General features: G+C 42.6%; 1 protein-coding gene across 2 annotated transcripts in view; it reads left to right on the forward strand.

Moving 5' to 3' along the window:
- grk4 (G protein-coupled receptor kinase 4) overlaps positions 1 to 16,042 on the forward strand; it is a 50,168-nt gene that overhangs the window by 1,263 nt on the left and 32,863 nt on the right. The gene's annotated exons all lie outside the window — the stretch shown is intronic.

Genomic DNA, 16,042 nt, shown 5'->3' on the forward strand with positions numbered 1-16,042 from the left:
CACCGTGTTTTGTCTCGCAGCATTCATGTTTGACTAGTTGTCAAAATGCAATGCATTTTATTAGCTGTTGAGTGAGCTACAGCCCTATCGAATTCAGTTGCATGTGTTTTTTAAAGTAGCGTAGTACAAGATTGAGCAGGTGTTCTTCCACTCCACGGGCTACCTGTTTTTGACTTTTACTAGGCCTATTCATTTTTGTATGTGATATGCACTCTATACTATAGGAGTGTGTTCTCATTGAAATGAGGTTCCATCATTTTGTTCGAGCCGATTACAAAATCAAACGATGTGTCCTGGCTAAATTGGAGGTTAGGCGAAACAGGCCTGTATATTTATTGAAAGCGTACAGAAGGTCCCGAGGCTGTCCAAAAGATCACGTAGCCCTCAGTTAAGCGAAAATTGTGTTGGAAAAAATGTCGGATTGCTAAAAACACTGGCGCTGACGTGCTCGTTCACGCATCCTGATTGACTCAGCAATCTTTAAATGAAATGTCTGCCTGGCAAATTGCCCCCTCACAACACTGAACATAGTCACATTTAAATATTGTTTACATGTATAATGAAGTAGTGAATTTCTCTGTAACTTTAGTAAAAAAAAAAGAGCACCTGCAAGAGATACATAATACCCATCAGAGGTGGGTAGAGTAAGCAAAAGCTCTACTCATGTAAATGTATTGTTCCTATATTACAATATTGGCTCAAGTAAAAGTACCCCTCAGAATAATTATTTGACTTACACTAAAAATGTATCTCAATAAATGAGAAGTGAGTGACTTCATATGATATTTTTGTTTTACACCTATGAGGCGTATTCAAATGTGAGGTTATGCCCAAAATGTGAAAAAATAAAAATGCTTGGCTAATCAACACAATGTAACATAGCCAATGTAACAAAGCCATCTGCACATTCAAGTAAATCATATTCTGATTAAACAAACAAACAAACAACAACAACAACAAAGTACGCTGGAGGGCTGCTGCCACCCCCCAAATAAATAAATACAAATAAACATAATTTGTTTAGTTATCAATGTGAATCACTTGGCATAAGTAATATGTAAACAACACAACAACAAGTCACACAAATGTTAACGCAAACAACCAAAGCAGAAACAAATACAGATATTTTCTTCTTTATTCAGTTGAAATTGCAAATAACATGATTTTCTCTGTTAGATTCATTGCTTACTGTGCAATTCAGTTAAAAAGAAATGTTGCGAACTCAGATTTTTACTTTTCTACCAAGATGATAAATGGGTGGACTGCTTTTGCTGTGAATGGCTGTGACATAGTTGAAGTGATGTGAACCTCATAGGCTCCTACAAAATAATGTCCTTTAAATATTGCACCTAACGAAATGGAGCTGTACCACAAGTTATGTTATACTTTGAAAAATTACCGATCAGATGAGATGCTTAAGTTAGCCTACATCTGAAGCAGGAGAGAGCGGCTATGTGAAGGCTAGCCTTTCAACGGACAGTAGGCCTATGTGTTAATCAGTCTTAGAATAAACCACGCAGTCACAAACTTAGATGTTGGCCAGCGTTGGCTTTAACTCCATAGACTAGGCTTGTAAAATATCTTCAGCTTTCAAACATTAGCAAATTAAACTTGGACTTTTTGTTGCCACTCAGAGACTAATGCTTTGGGATTCAACTCCATAGATTTCCACTGTCAAGTGCTCTGGTTCAACGCAGTTGACGTACGAACAACAGGCCAATATTGCTTCTAGATATTAACTTAGCCAAAGCATTTGATGTTGTTGGCTAAAAGCTGTATTTGTGTAAATAAAAATAATTTGATATAAGAGTACCAAGATGTGTAGCCTAATATACTGGCATGGACATTCATTTAATCGTTAATGTTCTTGAGTAGGCTACATTTTACCCCTATAATTACTCCTAAAAAATACTTAAGTACATGTGATGGAGTACATTTAGCACGTAAATACCCACCTCTGATAACCATGAAGCTAAATGGTTTAAGAGACATTTATGAGATGTTGGATAATTATTAAGCAACCTTTGACTTCCAACTTGGCTGTTTTCCTGACCATGTTATTCTCATCATACAGCATTACATGTAGGGCCTCTTGTACCTGACCTGAACTGTAAAGTATGCTGATTTTCCTCATTACTTTACCATATGCAACATAATCTATATTATATTCTGGAACTGCTCTGTGTGAGTCTAAATGGGCCAACATTATTCACATGCTGCTGAGAGTGAGCCATGAAACACACGTTCACATTTTAGATGGAAAATCTCAAGACCGGAGAGAGAAACTCTGGATCATGGGTGACTGGGTGTGCCTTGGCACTAATGACAGTGAAATAAACAGATTTTTCTTTTTTAAAGTGAAAGGAAATGGCTAAGTGCCCTCCAGATGCTTTCAGTTTGCAGATAAGATGTATTATGGGTTGTTTTCATTTCATTGGTCACTATAAATACCCATGAGGAGTCTTTGTCAATAACATAAATCAAGCTTTTAGAAAAATGGAGAAAAACTGGTAGATATCTAGAATGTAATGAACACTGTTATCCTTTTGAGGGGCATGAAGTTGAAATGGACGTCTATTTGATGACAGTTCTAGAACATCAAAGGTGTTGGCTTACTGTCATACAGACTTCAAGTCTGCTTTCTCAGTTAGTTAGTCTTTCCTCTTTACCCATCATTTTCAGGATATTATGGTTTTCATGTCCCCCACCAAGTTAACTTCATACGCTTACAACCTTAAGGCTGATGTTTTGAACGTCAAATTGAACTGCTGTGGGAGTCCACTCCTTTCCCTTGATGCACTGTGTACACAAAACCTAGGTCATTATAAAATCAGTCCAATGAAAAAGAGTTGATAGACGGTGCACCCTTACACTACTTCCTGTCTCCATTTACGTTGGAGTGGAATATTTAAATGGCTGAAGATAGATTATAGCACTGCTATCGAGCAGCTTGGGGGTGTAAACACAACACAAAATTATCAAGTGTCTGCCACGAATCTTCGCATGTTAACTATGAATTCAGAATTGATACATTGTTTTTAAGTTCGATACAGTATCAAAAAACATAATATCACAATACTCAAGTGTCTCATATTTTCATACACCTCTACTCTTATAGTGGTGCCATTGTGTCTCAAAGCCTTGCTACCAATCTGTTAATCCAGGATAAAAGCTAATATTCTAATTGAAATAGGGGTTTACATGACACTCTTTCTTATGTTCATGTATGTTTTGCACCCTTTTTTCCATTTGGTCACAGAGTGACAATGTCTACAACTCCCAGTGTATTTTCCCCACAGTGCCTTGATCATTCAGAAAGCCCCATTTTCTCATCTCTTAAATGTTGCTATCTTTCAGCCTGCTTCATTCTTTCCTCCTCTGCTTTTTACGAGCTATTCACACATATTTTTTTTGCGTTCAGCGTTGACGTTCAGCGGTTTCACTTTATTAGCTCAGTGCTGCTAGCCAGAAGAACCGTCATGGCTTTCATACATCAGGGTGTTCCCACATTTGTCGCCCATAAAAACACATTGCTTTGTGAGGACTTCCCTGATGTGGTTGCATTAACCGTCCTAGCGGCTCTGCGCATGGCCTCTGAGTTCAGAATGAATTCCATGTGTTGCATCCATGCGAGGCAGAAGCTCGGTCTGTATGGTGACAGGACCAAAGAGTTATTTGACACAGTTAGCAAGTGACACAGTTAACACTGTAGTCTTCCTCGCCCTCAGCTTCTGTAGCTGCTAAATTGAATAACTGTAACAATGTGGTTTTGACTGCTAACAGAATCAAGCTCATTAAAATGTACTGTTTCAAAGAAAATGTAGGATTTCACCGATCATGTAATGGTAATTTCTCTTGTGTACTACGAAATTATGATCAAATCATAAAAACTATGAACTGTCTGTCCATGCACCTCTGTATTTTCTTGTACATACACTGGTTTGCTACATGGGTTTTTTTTTTTTTTTTTAGATTTCTGTAGATTTGTATATCATATTTGGCCTTATTAAGGAAGCATTTTTGGAGATGCCACTTTCAAACACACTTCTGTGCATTGCATCCTCTCCCTAATGGCAGCTGGTAATAACTGGTGGTAGTGTTTACTCAAAAAATGCATTTGACTTGTTTTACATTGAATTATCTCTATTGTCTAATTACTAGGTTCTTTCACACAGCTTATATTATGTGGACAATTTGACCGAGAACATACGACATGCATTTACCGTAGCTGGTACTAATTCAAATGCAGTTGTTCTACCTAACCTGTTATGCCATTCTAGCTGGTGTGTGCCTGTTGTATTTCTCTAGTACATTTCTTTTTGGACATGCAATACTGTAGGCTGCTGCAGGCTAGTGGTGGTATGAAAGACTGCTCAGAATCCCCTGCTTGCTGGTGTCATGTTTTAATACCAACAGATCCATCACAGTTGATGTGGATGACATGGAACAGTTCACACAGTAGATGAAACCATACAACGGCAGCTGTACACACACACACACACACACACACACATTGTGTGGAGACTACATGTGTGTCTTCCTTGATAGGACTGTAGGAGAGATCTGTCCTGTACACAGGCCTGCTGGTACAGCTGGAGCTAAATGCTTTTGCCATCCGTCTCAGTCACTTAAAGAAAACACCTTGCTGCTGCTGTGAGAACGGTGTATTGGTATTCGAGAATTTCCCAAAGTTAAAGTGGATTACTACTTTCATTCATAAACTATATATATATAAAAAAAAAAATTATAATTTTATCAGCCACTGTTATATAACATATTAGGTCAAGAAGTACCCTAACTGTAAAATACACAATTCTGCTGTCTAATAGTGGATGTCTTTCAAAAATGGCCAAAAACCTATATATACATAATATGAATGATGTATTACATATTATACTATATATATATATATATATATACAGCCGCGGAAAAAATTAAGAGACCACTTCAAAATGATCAGTTTCTCTGGTTTTACTATTTATTGGTATGTGTTAAAGTAAAATGTACATTTTTGTTTTATTCTATAACCTACTGGCAACATTCCTACCAAATTTCAAATAAAAATATTGTCATTTAGATCATTTATTTGCAGAAAAATGACAATTGGTCAAAATAGCAAAAAAGATGCAGTGTCTTCAGATCTCGAATAATGCAAAGAAAACAAGCTCATATTCATTTTTAAACTACACAATACTAATGCTTTAACTTAGGAAGAGTTCAGAAATCAATATTTGGTGGAATAACCTTGATTTAAAATCACAACTTTCATGTGTCTTGGCATGCTCTCCACCAGTCTTTCACATTGCCGTTGGGTGACTTTATGCTACTCCTGGCGCAAGAATTCAAGCAGCTCGGCTTCTTTTCATGGCTTGTGACCATCCATCTTCCTCTTGATCACATTTCAGAGTTTTTTTATGGGATTCAGGTCTCGAAATTGGGCTGGCCATGACAGGGTCCTGATCTGGTGATACTCCATCCACACCTTTACTGGCCTGGCTGTGTGGCACGGAGCATTGCCCTGCTGGAAAAAACACTTCTCAGAGTTGGGGAACATTGTCAGAGCAAAAGGAAGCAAGTTTTTCTTCCGGGACAACGTTGTACTTTGCCTGGCTGAGGTTTGTAAAAGACCATAAGGATTGAACCAAAGCGGACTGGAAGGTCTCCTAGTTCGTCTTCTCTGATGAGTCCAATTTTCAGCTTTGCCCAACACATGGTCGTCTGATGGTTAGACGGAGACCTGGAGAGGCCTACAAGCCACAGAGTCTTGCACCTACTGTGAAATTGGACTCATCAGAGAAGACGAACTAGGAGACCCTCCAGTCGGCTTTGGTTCAATCCTTATGGTCTTTTACAAACCTCAGCCAGGCAAAGTACAACGTTGTCCCGGAAGAAAAACTTGCTTCCTTTTGCTCTGACAATGTTCCCCAACTCTGAGAAGTGTTTTTTCCAGCAGGGCAATGCTCCGTGCCACACAGCCAGGCCAGTAAAGGTGTGGATGGAGTACCACCAGATCAGGACCCTGTCATGGCCATCCCAATTTCGAGACCTGAATCCCATAAAAAAAACTCTGAAATGTGATCAAGAGGAAGATGGATGGTCACAAGCCATGAAAAGAAGTCGAGCTGCTTGAATTCTTGCGCCAGGAGTAGCATAAAGTCACCCAACGGCAATGTGAAAGACTGGTGGAGAGCATGCCAAGACACATGAAAGTTGTGATTTTAAATCAAGGTTATTCCACCAAATATTGATTTCTGAACTCTTCCTAAGTTAAAGCATTAGTATTGTGTAGTTTAAAAATGAATATGAGCTTGTTTTCTTTGCATTATTCGAGATCTGAAGACACTGCATCTTTTTTGCTATTTTGACCAATTGTCATTTTTCTGCAAATAAATGATCTAAATGACAATATTTTTATTTGAAATTTGGTAGGAATGTTGCCAGTAGGTTATAGAATAAAACTAAAATGTACATTTTACTTTAACACATACCAATAAATAGTAAAACCAGAGAAACTGATAATTTTGAAGTGGTCTCTTAATTTTTTCCGCGGCTGTATATATTTTTTTAGGGCACAGTTTGTGTAAAAAATATAAAAACCTGTGTCCTTTGGTGTGTGTTTTATAATCTTACATCAACAAAGGTCAAGCAAAGCAGGAATGTAAATTATCATACCCATTTATGTAACTCTCTACCATAGTAACAGTGTTTTTCAATTTTCTCTTTGCACACTGCAGAATGCTAGTTTTACAGATGTTTCTTCTTCTCGTTGATTGTTGAAGCTTGATAAGTGCTCGCACCATTCAATTTTGCCTGTACAGCATAGTCATCATCAAACAAGAATGACTTAATAGGGCCTATATTTTGGGGTTTTGAGTTTGGATTTGAGGGTCCCTTACTGTTAGCTTTCAGTTTGCTGTAAAACTTTGAGGCCTCCTGCCATTCCAAATGGCAGGTACATAGACTGGCCTGCGCGTGGCATGAGCGGTTTCAAAAGTCAAACAGGTGTTGGAAAGGGACATGATGTTCCCAGGGAAATGTGGTGTTCCTCCTTGTGCGCACATGTCTGAGAAGCGTTTTAATAACATTTTAATGAGGGGGGAGTTCAAGATTGCCAACTGGCTCAAAACCTCATGTGCTCTCTCTCTCTTTTTCCCTTTCACTCTCTTTCTCTTTCCTTCTCTCTCTCTCTCTATCACTCCATCTCCCCCTTGCTCCTGAGAACAGCTTGGGTTATTGGTCATCTTTGCAATTCTTCCTTGTTTTATTTTAAGTACTGATGAAAAAACTGTGGAAATCTGCAGTCTTGAGTCGTGAAGCAAATGGCAGTGTGTGTGTGTGTGTGTGTGTGTGTGTGTGTGTGTGTGTGTGTGTCCTCTCCCCAAAGAGCTGTTGAGAAAAGAAGGCCTGTGATCAAACACTGATGATGATGAATGAAGCAACTCAGTCTCTCTCTTGGCATGCACGCCGGATGTTTCCCATCTCTGTGGGCAGAAAGTGTTTCACCAGTGTCCCTGTGCATTGCTGGGCACCTTTTCTTCATAGTGGCAGGGAATGGGTCAGTGTCATGGGCAGCGGTGACAGCTAGCGGAGGACACAGACCTCAGACTAAACAAACAGTCGGCGCCCCCCTATGTCCGGGGCCAGCAGTGCCCAGAGGAGAGGTGCGTGAGGCGGGCAGCACTCGGAGAGGCCCAGGTCACTTTCGTCAAAATGTCTTGTCGTAAACAGTGAGACATCAACCCCCTTGCTGGAAAAATTAGGAAGCTCTGCATCCTTGTTTTCTTACTCACTGTTCACCTTTCCTGTAGTGTGTGTGTTTGTATGTGCTGTTAAAGTCAGTGCTGCAACAGTCACTGAGGGCTGGTTAGAACCACCGTTAAAACTCACAATGTCTGCTGACACACTAGAACACTCTCATCGTGTATAGATTCATACTGTTGTTACTGTAAGATTATAGAAAAAGATTATATACTGTTTTGGTGATTGTTAACATGTTGGCAAGTTAACATCATTATACATTTACATTTTCTCATTACCCTGTTTGTAAGGTTTGGGGCATTTATTTTGACAGGGTCATTCATGTAATTCTCCCTCTTGGCTCTCAAAAACCTGAAGCACCTGGGTAGCTTTTCAGAAGCAACAAGCTCACATAGTTAATATTTCAGGTCGTTTACAGTCTCCTTGGAAGCGCCCATGTGTTTACAGCGGGTATGGGGGACCTCCCTTGGTGGACTTCCTCTCCAGTCCGTCTGACGTGGGGTGCAGGCCTGCCTTGCATTAGCTTTGGTCAGAAGCGTGAAGTCAAATATCAGGTGTGTGGCTGCTGCTCGCCACATGTAGAAATCCTGAGCGGCTTGCAAATGGTAATTGTTTGCCAGGTTAGCTGTTACAGACCTTTCTGCCCACCGACATGACTAAATATTGTCACAAGTTCCCATGTAATCAGATGTCTGTTCTCATTTCCTCCAGCATAAGGCAAATATTGGTGAAGGTTCCAATAATATTGCTGGTGTAGATGTTGGAGGGCTCAGCAAATACACAAGTGTGAAATGAATACTCCAGTTAAGTATAGGTTTTCAGGAAAAGTACACCATGGTGGTATTCACATGACGTTACTTTCCATCTCTGAGTTTTATCTTTTCCTCTTCCGCCTCATTCTCCTGCCCTTTCTTTTTTAGGCTGCTGTCATTGTGGAAGGGTTGCTGGATTTGTTCCTCTTCCCTTCCCTTCCCTTCCTTTCCTTTCCTTTGTCCAGTTTAGGTTTATATTTGCTTCCTCAGTTCCTGAGGTTTTTTTTTACACATTTTGTAGTCCAAATATTGTATTCTCTCTCTTTTTTTCTGTCCCCTTTCTCTTTATTGGGTTTTCTTTGTTTGCTGTGTCATGAGAATGACAGAGAGATAATTTTGAAGCCATATCACTCTTTCACACACACATACACTGTAGTAACAACCTTTTACTTTAGTTTCTCAGACTTTAATGCATGTTCATATAATCAGGGCTAGTAACCCTAGCCTGGTATAACAAGACCCAAATTCACTTTGTCTAATCAGAATATGAACTGAGCTGGGAGCAATATGTAGGCTATAGTAACCCAAAATAATACTAAATGAAATGTACAGGATACTACAAGTTAAGTTAGTTTTCTCTGAACTTACTACAATAACATCATAGTCCGTAACAAAACCTTCAGCTCAGAATAGTATAGTCAACTATTCGAAGGACTGGTTTATGTTCCTTCAGCTAAGGTGTAAAAGTTCAAATTCAGAAGTAAATGCACTGTCATGTGCTGCCTATGCACTCAATCCATTTCAGTTAATTTTCCCCCTCTGGTTTAAGAGCTGTGCAACAGAACCAATGTAGGCAGTTAACACTGTAAGACACTAAGTATCAGGCAACTGGACTCTGTTGCATCTCTACATGCCCAGTGATGAGAGGCGTCTTTTGCAACGAAAGGAAGTAAAGAACATGACGATCCACATTGTCCTTATCTGCAGTGGAGGTCATTTTACTAGATCTCTTATCTGGTGGGTTTCAGCCATGACTGGTGATTGGTTTATCCAGACAGATAATGGCAGACTGACAGTGAAAACAGTGTGGTGCAGTTCATGAGTTACACAGTCTAATATGCCCTGTCACATGTTCACCTGATCACCGGGATGTTTGGGACTCAAACACATAACAGCCTGAGACTCAGCTTAACCCATTGGTTGTATTCCCGTGAAGCTTGACCCAGCTTGATCACTACTGCTATATTAGAGCAGTGCTTAAAAGGTGCTTGAGGACTTTTTTAAACATGGTCCATTTCCACAATCCGAAGCTGGTGTCACACTACACATACTGACAATTGATTTCTGCCTAGGGGTCATAAGATCACACAAAGAAACTATGCACATATGTATGTGAACAGATTGAGAGTATCAGGCAGATAGAAATAGATACAATGAAGGGAAAGTTTGTTTCCAGTAGACTGTTTTTTTTTCTTTCGTTTTGCCATGCATGGCAGCCTCATTTTTATGTGACGTCAGTGGAAAGGCAATTTGCGTCAGAATCTTGCTGATTTCCACCTCCAGTTTTCTCTGTCCAGTTCACCTTGGTGACATGTGAATTAAATGTTAAAAAGCGACGTTTATTTATTCAGTTGATTATGCAGCCAAATGCCTTGGAGGCCAGACAGAAGTTGGCAGCAAATCTACCTGAATAAATTGTAGCCTCTTGCCTAAACTTCCTGACGGAGAATCATTACAAATGCAACTCTCAGTTTGTGCTACTAATATATTGTAATCCGCCATGGCTCTTGTCAGTGCTTGTTGAATAACCCTCTCTCATGTAGGCAGAAACAGGAAGAGCTTTTACCTCATAATGGGCTCTCTATGGCAGGCGGCTAACATTAGGGCCCATTGTCATCCCCACAAGCTGTTTATTTAAACTGTCACTTGATATTAGATTATCCGCTCATATCCTGCTCCCGCCCACTTTGACATATTGCTCAGTGGCCAATCCTATCCTGTCACAAGACCGCTTTGTGCTCACTGGCTGCTGTCTGTGTCACTCAAGCCCCATGTTTCATGATCGATTCCAGTTAGCCTCCAGACTGTTAGCTCGTGGTGCTGTGGCGCCTTGAGGCCTTGGCCAAGGGGAAACAAAGCAACAGATAGAGACAGATAGGTGGATGAGTATATGTGGTAAAGGGGGAGAGAGATAAAAAAAAAAAAAAGAAAGAAAACTGGCTCTCTCCGGATGGTCCTTGAAGAGGGATCATTTTGTGTCCGTGCCTAATGGCATTGAGTTGGGGTGGGTGTTCTGGGCTTACAAGGAACACAGTGGGGAGATCAGTCCAGTGCTTGGGTTTTTTCACCTGGTAAAAGGCCAAGTTCGCTAAGGTTTAGTTGACCTTATCAGTGTGGTTTTGGCTTGAGCTGATTTGAATGCATTTAGGAATTTGGAGGAGGGCCTTTTCTTCCCCCTATTTTAACACCAGTTGTCACACTCACACTGTCATTGGTTCTTCTTGTCATGCACTCATCTTATGACTTTTCACTCTTAAATGATAGAGAAAGACAAATGTATCCCATCAACCCTCTCCCTCTCCCTCTCCCACCCACACAATCCCTCCAGCTCAAAACATCTGCAGCCCAACAACCCCTTCCACCTCTTGCCCTTGTTGTTAACCCTTGTGAGTATGTGTGTGTGTGTGTGTGTGTGTGTGTGTGTGTGTGTGTGTGTGTGTGTACTGGCCTAGAGGGAATGATCACTGTGTGTGTTTGTGTGTGTGTGTGTGTGTGTGTGTGAGTGTGTGTACTGGCCTGGAGGGGATGATCTCTGTCTGTCTGTGTGTGTGTGTGTGTGTGTGTGTGTGTGTGTGTGTGTGTGTGTAGCCTATATGTTGTGTGTTTGCTCTCACAGTGTGTGTGTGTATGTGTGCAAGAGTGTAAACTGGGGTGTAACTATGTCAGCTTGCATATGTCACATGGCTGCATGTCATAACAGGATGCACTTAAAGGGGCTCCATACATGACTAGATAAGTCACGCAAGTCATAAGAGTGCTAACAAGTCCATCGCCTCTGCGGTTTACTCTGAAAACTTTCAGAGCTCTCAAATATTTGACTTGGGCCGTTCAGCACTTAAAGCGCCTTGCATATCTGTACACACACACACAAACACACACACACACACACAGACGCACACACACACACAGACACACACACACACAGACACAAACGCTCCACGATCACAGCTGTACATTTAGGGATTGTCCCTTCTGAAGGCAGTAGCAGTGCTCAGATGCTGTCTTCATGCCCACTGGCCCGTCCCTCACGTGTCCTGGTTTGATCGGTGAACAGGCCTGATGCGGGCCAGGCGTCTTTGCCCAGAGTGGAGCTGGAGGCCCCAGTGTCTCCTCCGGGGTGAAATGAAAAACGAATCGCTTGAGTAGACTGACTGGGTCAGAAATTGTTCGGGGGGTAATGTTGGTTTCAGATCTCTGCCATGCAACCTGACACCAGAACCACACCCCAGCCACCCCTCCACTATGAGCATAACCAGTGGTATGTGATCATACATCTCTCTCTCTCTCTCTTCTCTGCAGCTCTGAGTACCCATCTAGTCGACTAGCTTTCCTTTTACCTTCATGCTCTTCCTCACTCCATTTTCTCTCGCTCTTCTCTTCTCTTGCTTCTCTGCCCCTTGGACTCCCCCAGCCCCACTGCTCTGTGTCTCTGTGTCACAAGGAGGGGATGAAGCCTAGGTTTCCGTTACCAGTCAAACTAGTCTCAGCGATGATGGAGAAGTAGCCTAGGGCAAAAGGCAGGATGAGGGCCAAAAGGGGAAAAAAAGCTTCTGGGAAAGTGGCAACCCTTACATAGGGACTGTACAGAGCAATGCTTGGCTTTTTTGATTTTTTTTTGAAAATGTGTCTCATGGACAGTACAAATATATATTTAACCAACTTGTGCGTGTAAACACGTGTGGAACCCATACACATCGCAAGGAGTGTTTTGCAAATTGAATGACTAGGCGATGAGGTCATGAGTGTGTGATGTCGAGCACTTTTAGACAAACACCGCTGAGTACATGTGGAGTTGAATTAAGTTCCTGTGTGAGAATGGGATGGCCTCTTGCGATCTGAGCTCTCGGTAGAGAAATTTCACGTTTGGCTCGCCTTGCCTGCATCGTTTCATCAGGATTTAGTGAGGAAGGTTGACGTCATCCTTTTCGCTCAGTGAAATTAAAACATCAGCCTCAACCCCGCCGGCCCCCTCCCCAGTCCCCCCCCCAACTACCTCAGACACACATTACGAGTGTGTTTGGATTTGAAATGATTAGCCATTTCCACCTTGGCCCCCGCTAGCTTGTTCTACATCTGTCTACATTTTTTTCCAGAGTTGGTCCTTTCCAACCTTGTCTGTGCACTCATAAAGTGCAGCTTGTTAAAGTGGTGTGTTTCCCCCCCTCTCTCCGTGGGCTCGCCGGCCTGCCACACAAACAGCCCTAGCGGAGAGGAAGAACTGGATTGTGGTTTGGCATGCAGAGATCGTATCTGTTCCTCCCCGGGGGGAAACCGCTGCTGCGCTTTGGGAACAGCTGATCTTGGTACAGTTTCCCCTCAGCCCTCCCCGATCCTGACGTCAGCCACCAGGCCCAACGCGAGAAGCAGACCCAGAACAGAGATTTATTTATTTTTTGTTTTGCTGGTAGCCTTCCTTAGATGTAATCTGGTAAAGGGTGTCTCCCAGGGCTGTATGTTCGTTGAAAATGAATCCGGTTGCCAATGGCCCTTTCTGTGGTATTGTAGATCTATCATGTTTGGATTAGCTGGGCTTTCCTCCCTGAAGTTGCTTTTATTCCACCAAAACAACGTGAGTTGAAGACTGAACCTAACGGCTGCTACCACCATAAACATCAATGACTTTACTTTCGGAGAAGCCAACCGTGCCACTGTCAACTGATTTCAGTTCCGTTGTTGTCAGTGGCAACAAGCAGCATGCTCTGCCATTAGGTGCGAAGACGGATATTTAAAGGGAAAACAACTGTGGCTGCCTCTTCCCATTGGCAGTCATAATGCAAGGCCTTGCGCAACCACTGTTCTCAGACCTGCAGCTGGAGGCACCGTTGGCCCACGCAGCAGGGATAAAGATCAGTATGCGCTGGTGTTTAGATGGTGTAAGCCGATCCGGATGAGTCAAGGGTCCACACGCATGACAGGACATGTTTCGGGTGCTGTGACTGGAGGCTACACTGCAGTGGCCTTTAGAGGCTGGTCTGGAGTCAGCTCTGGCTGCCTTTCAAGCTTATGACCTGACCCTGGGCAGCATCAACTCTGGAGCATCACTCAGTCCTGGAACTGCTCTATGAGTGAGATCAGACATTTACAAGGCTTACTCACCCACTTCATCTCTATCTGGCCTGGACGGTTGCGTGTGTGTATGTATGTTTGTGTGTGTGAGACTGTTGTGTGAAGCCTTCATCGAGAGAGAGAGAGAGAGAGAGCGAGAGAGAGAGAGAGAGAGAGAGAGATTTTTTCTTTTGGGTCTGAGCTCAGGCGTGGAACATTTTCTGAAAATATTTTCTTTGCTGCCTGTTGGTTGTACAGCAGAGTTCTGGTGTCCAGTGTTTTTAAGGCCCCCCTCCTCTCCTCTCCTCTCCCTGCGCCTACCCTTACCCCGCCCCCACCCTCACTCCTCTCGCTTTTCTGTCCGGCAAAGCAGCGAAACAAAACAAAAATAAATAAATGTGTTCTCCAGCTCCATATTAAGAGACGATCCAGTCCCGCATTTGCGTCAGAGTGAAATTACACAAGGGCGGTGCTTCCTCGCACTCTGTCATCTGCCAGAGATAGTGTGGTTTATCTGAGTATTTTAGGTCTGGGGTTAGAAAAGAGAGTGTCGTATTAAAGGAGAAAAAAATCAGCTACAGTCAGAGACAGCCAGAGAGAGAGGTAGTGCATATGATGGTTAATGCACAAGTTTCAGTGTGCCTGTGTTGACGTGTGTGGCTCATGTATTCCATATTGTTGGGACTTCATTGTTCAGTATAATCCAAAGGAAATTGATCTAGTATGGTGGGATATTTATCTTCTACCTGTGCTACTCTGAAAGGATTAGTGCTGCTGCTGGAAACCTGTCTGACCGGTGGAGTGGCAGGGCTTCATCCAGGAACTCTCCTCTTGCTCGCTGCCATGGTGACACCAGCCTGAGGGTGTCTTCCTGTCTTGTGACAATTATGGTCTGTGTGTGCAAACACTGGGACTGCTGCGATAGTGACAGTGACATAGTGCAGTGTTTTGTGACACACACACACACACACACACTGCAGGTGGATAGGAAAGCCAGGTCAGTAGAGCTGAGGATATCCCCCCTCTGTCCTTGGCAGTGACGGCAACAAAAAAAGGAAATCTCAGGATACAGTGCTTTCAATGAATCATACCTGCGTTGACATCTGTTCCTCTCCGTCCATAAAATAAAAAAAATCGTAGCCTTCGAAATACTCTGACTTGTCTTAATGTGTTATGCTGTTACTGACTCGTCAGCAGTCTTTTGAATTGGAAATGTGAAAAACTGGATTGCACTGCATCTAAAAACGGTTGATGTATAGACCTGTGTGGTGGTACTTCTTGCTCTCTTATCTTAGCCATCATTTCTTGCTCTTTTGCAGTGTGTGTGTGTGTGTGTATTTAATAAAATAAAAAATGATTGCAGATCAGGGCCGCGTTTAGGTTAGCCATCCAGCCTGGCCATCCGCAAATGATGCACGCATACACGCACGAACAGACACGTGTCCCTTAAGGAGCTGCACATGCCTCCTGTTTTTCCAGCAGAGGATCTGACGGCCCAGTCCGTGCAGCTGTGTGGTGGAGCACTTGCTGAGATGTTGGGATCTCAGTGATCTTTCAGTCAGGCAGCCTGTGCTTGTTTGTACTCGCCTTGGAGAGCCAGACCCCCGCCCTCTGCAGTCTGTTTACTGGCTTGCTAGCAGGACCTGACTGGCTAGCGTTGCTGCGTATCTAAGAGGACTTCTTATCCTTATCTGACTTCATCGCGCCCCAAGTCATTTTGGGGTTAATCTCCTGACTTTAAATTTGACGTTGACTGCTTTGATGGCATTCCCTAAGACTCCGAAGTTGCGTCTTCCTTTTATGATCTTCCAGTCATCCCACTGTAAGGCTTCATTTGACTTTGTTAGTTTTGCACAGTGGCCCCATTTCAATTGGGTTGAGTGAAATAAAGCAATAGCCTATATACTTCTGTCTTTGATGTTAAAAAGAAAACAACAGGCTTCAGACAGATATATGTATCTCTGTTAAATGCCTAATTTTCTATGTATATTCTATGTAGTGATTAGGAACAAGCAGGGCCCCAGCCTTAGGAGGTCATAGAGTGTAGAGCGCAAGAGTGCTTTTCGATCCACACTCAGTCCAGGCCCCTGCTTGCTGGACCTCGGTGCCCCATGGAACAATTCCCTTAGGGTTCAGATTGTCAGCCTTTGAATGGAACATGGAAGAGATAAGAGAGCATGAGAAAGAAGACAAGAGGATGGACTCTC

The sequence above is a fragment of the Sprattus sprattus genome, assembly GCF_963457725.1.
Source record: "Sprattus sprattus genome assembly, chromosome: 4".
Taxonomy (NCBI): Eukaryota; Metazoa; Chordata; class Actinopteri; order Clupeiformes; family Clupeidae; genus Sprattus; species Sprattus sprattus.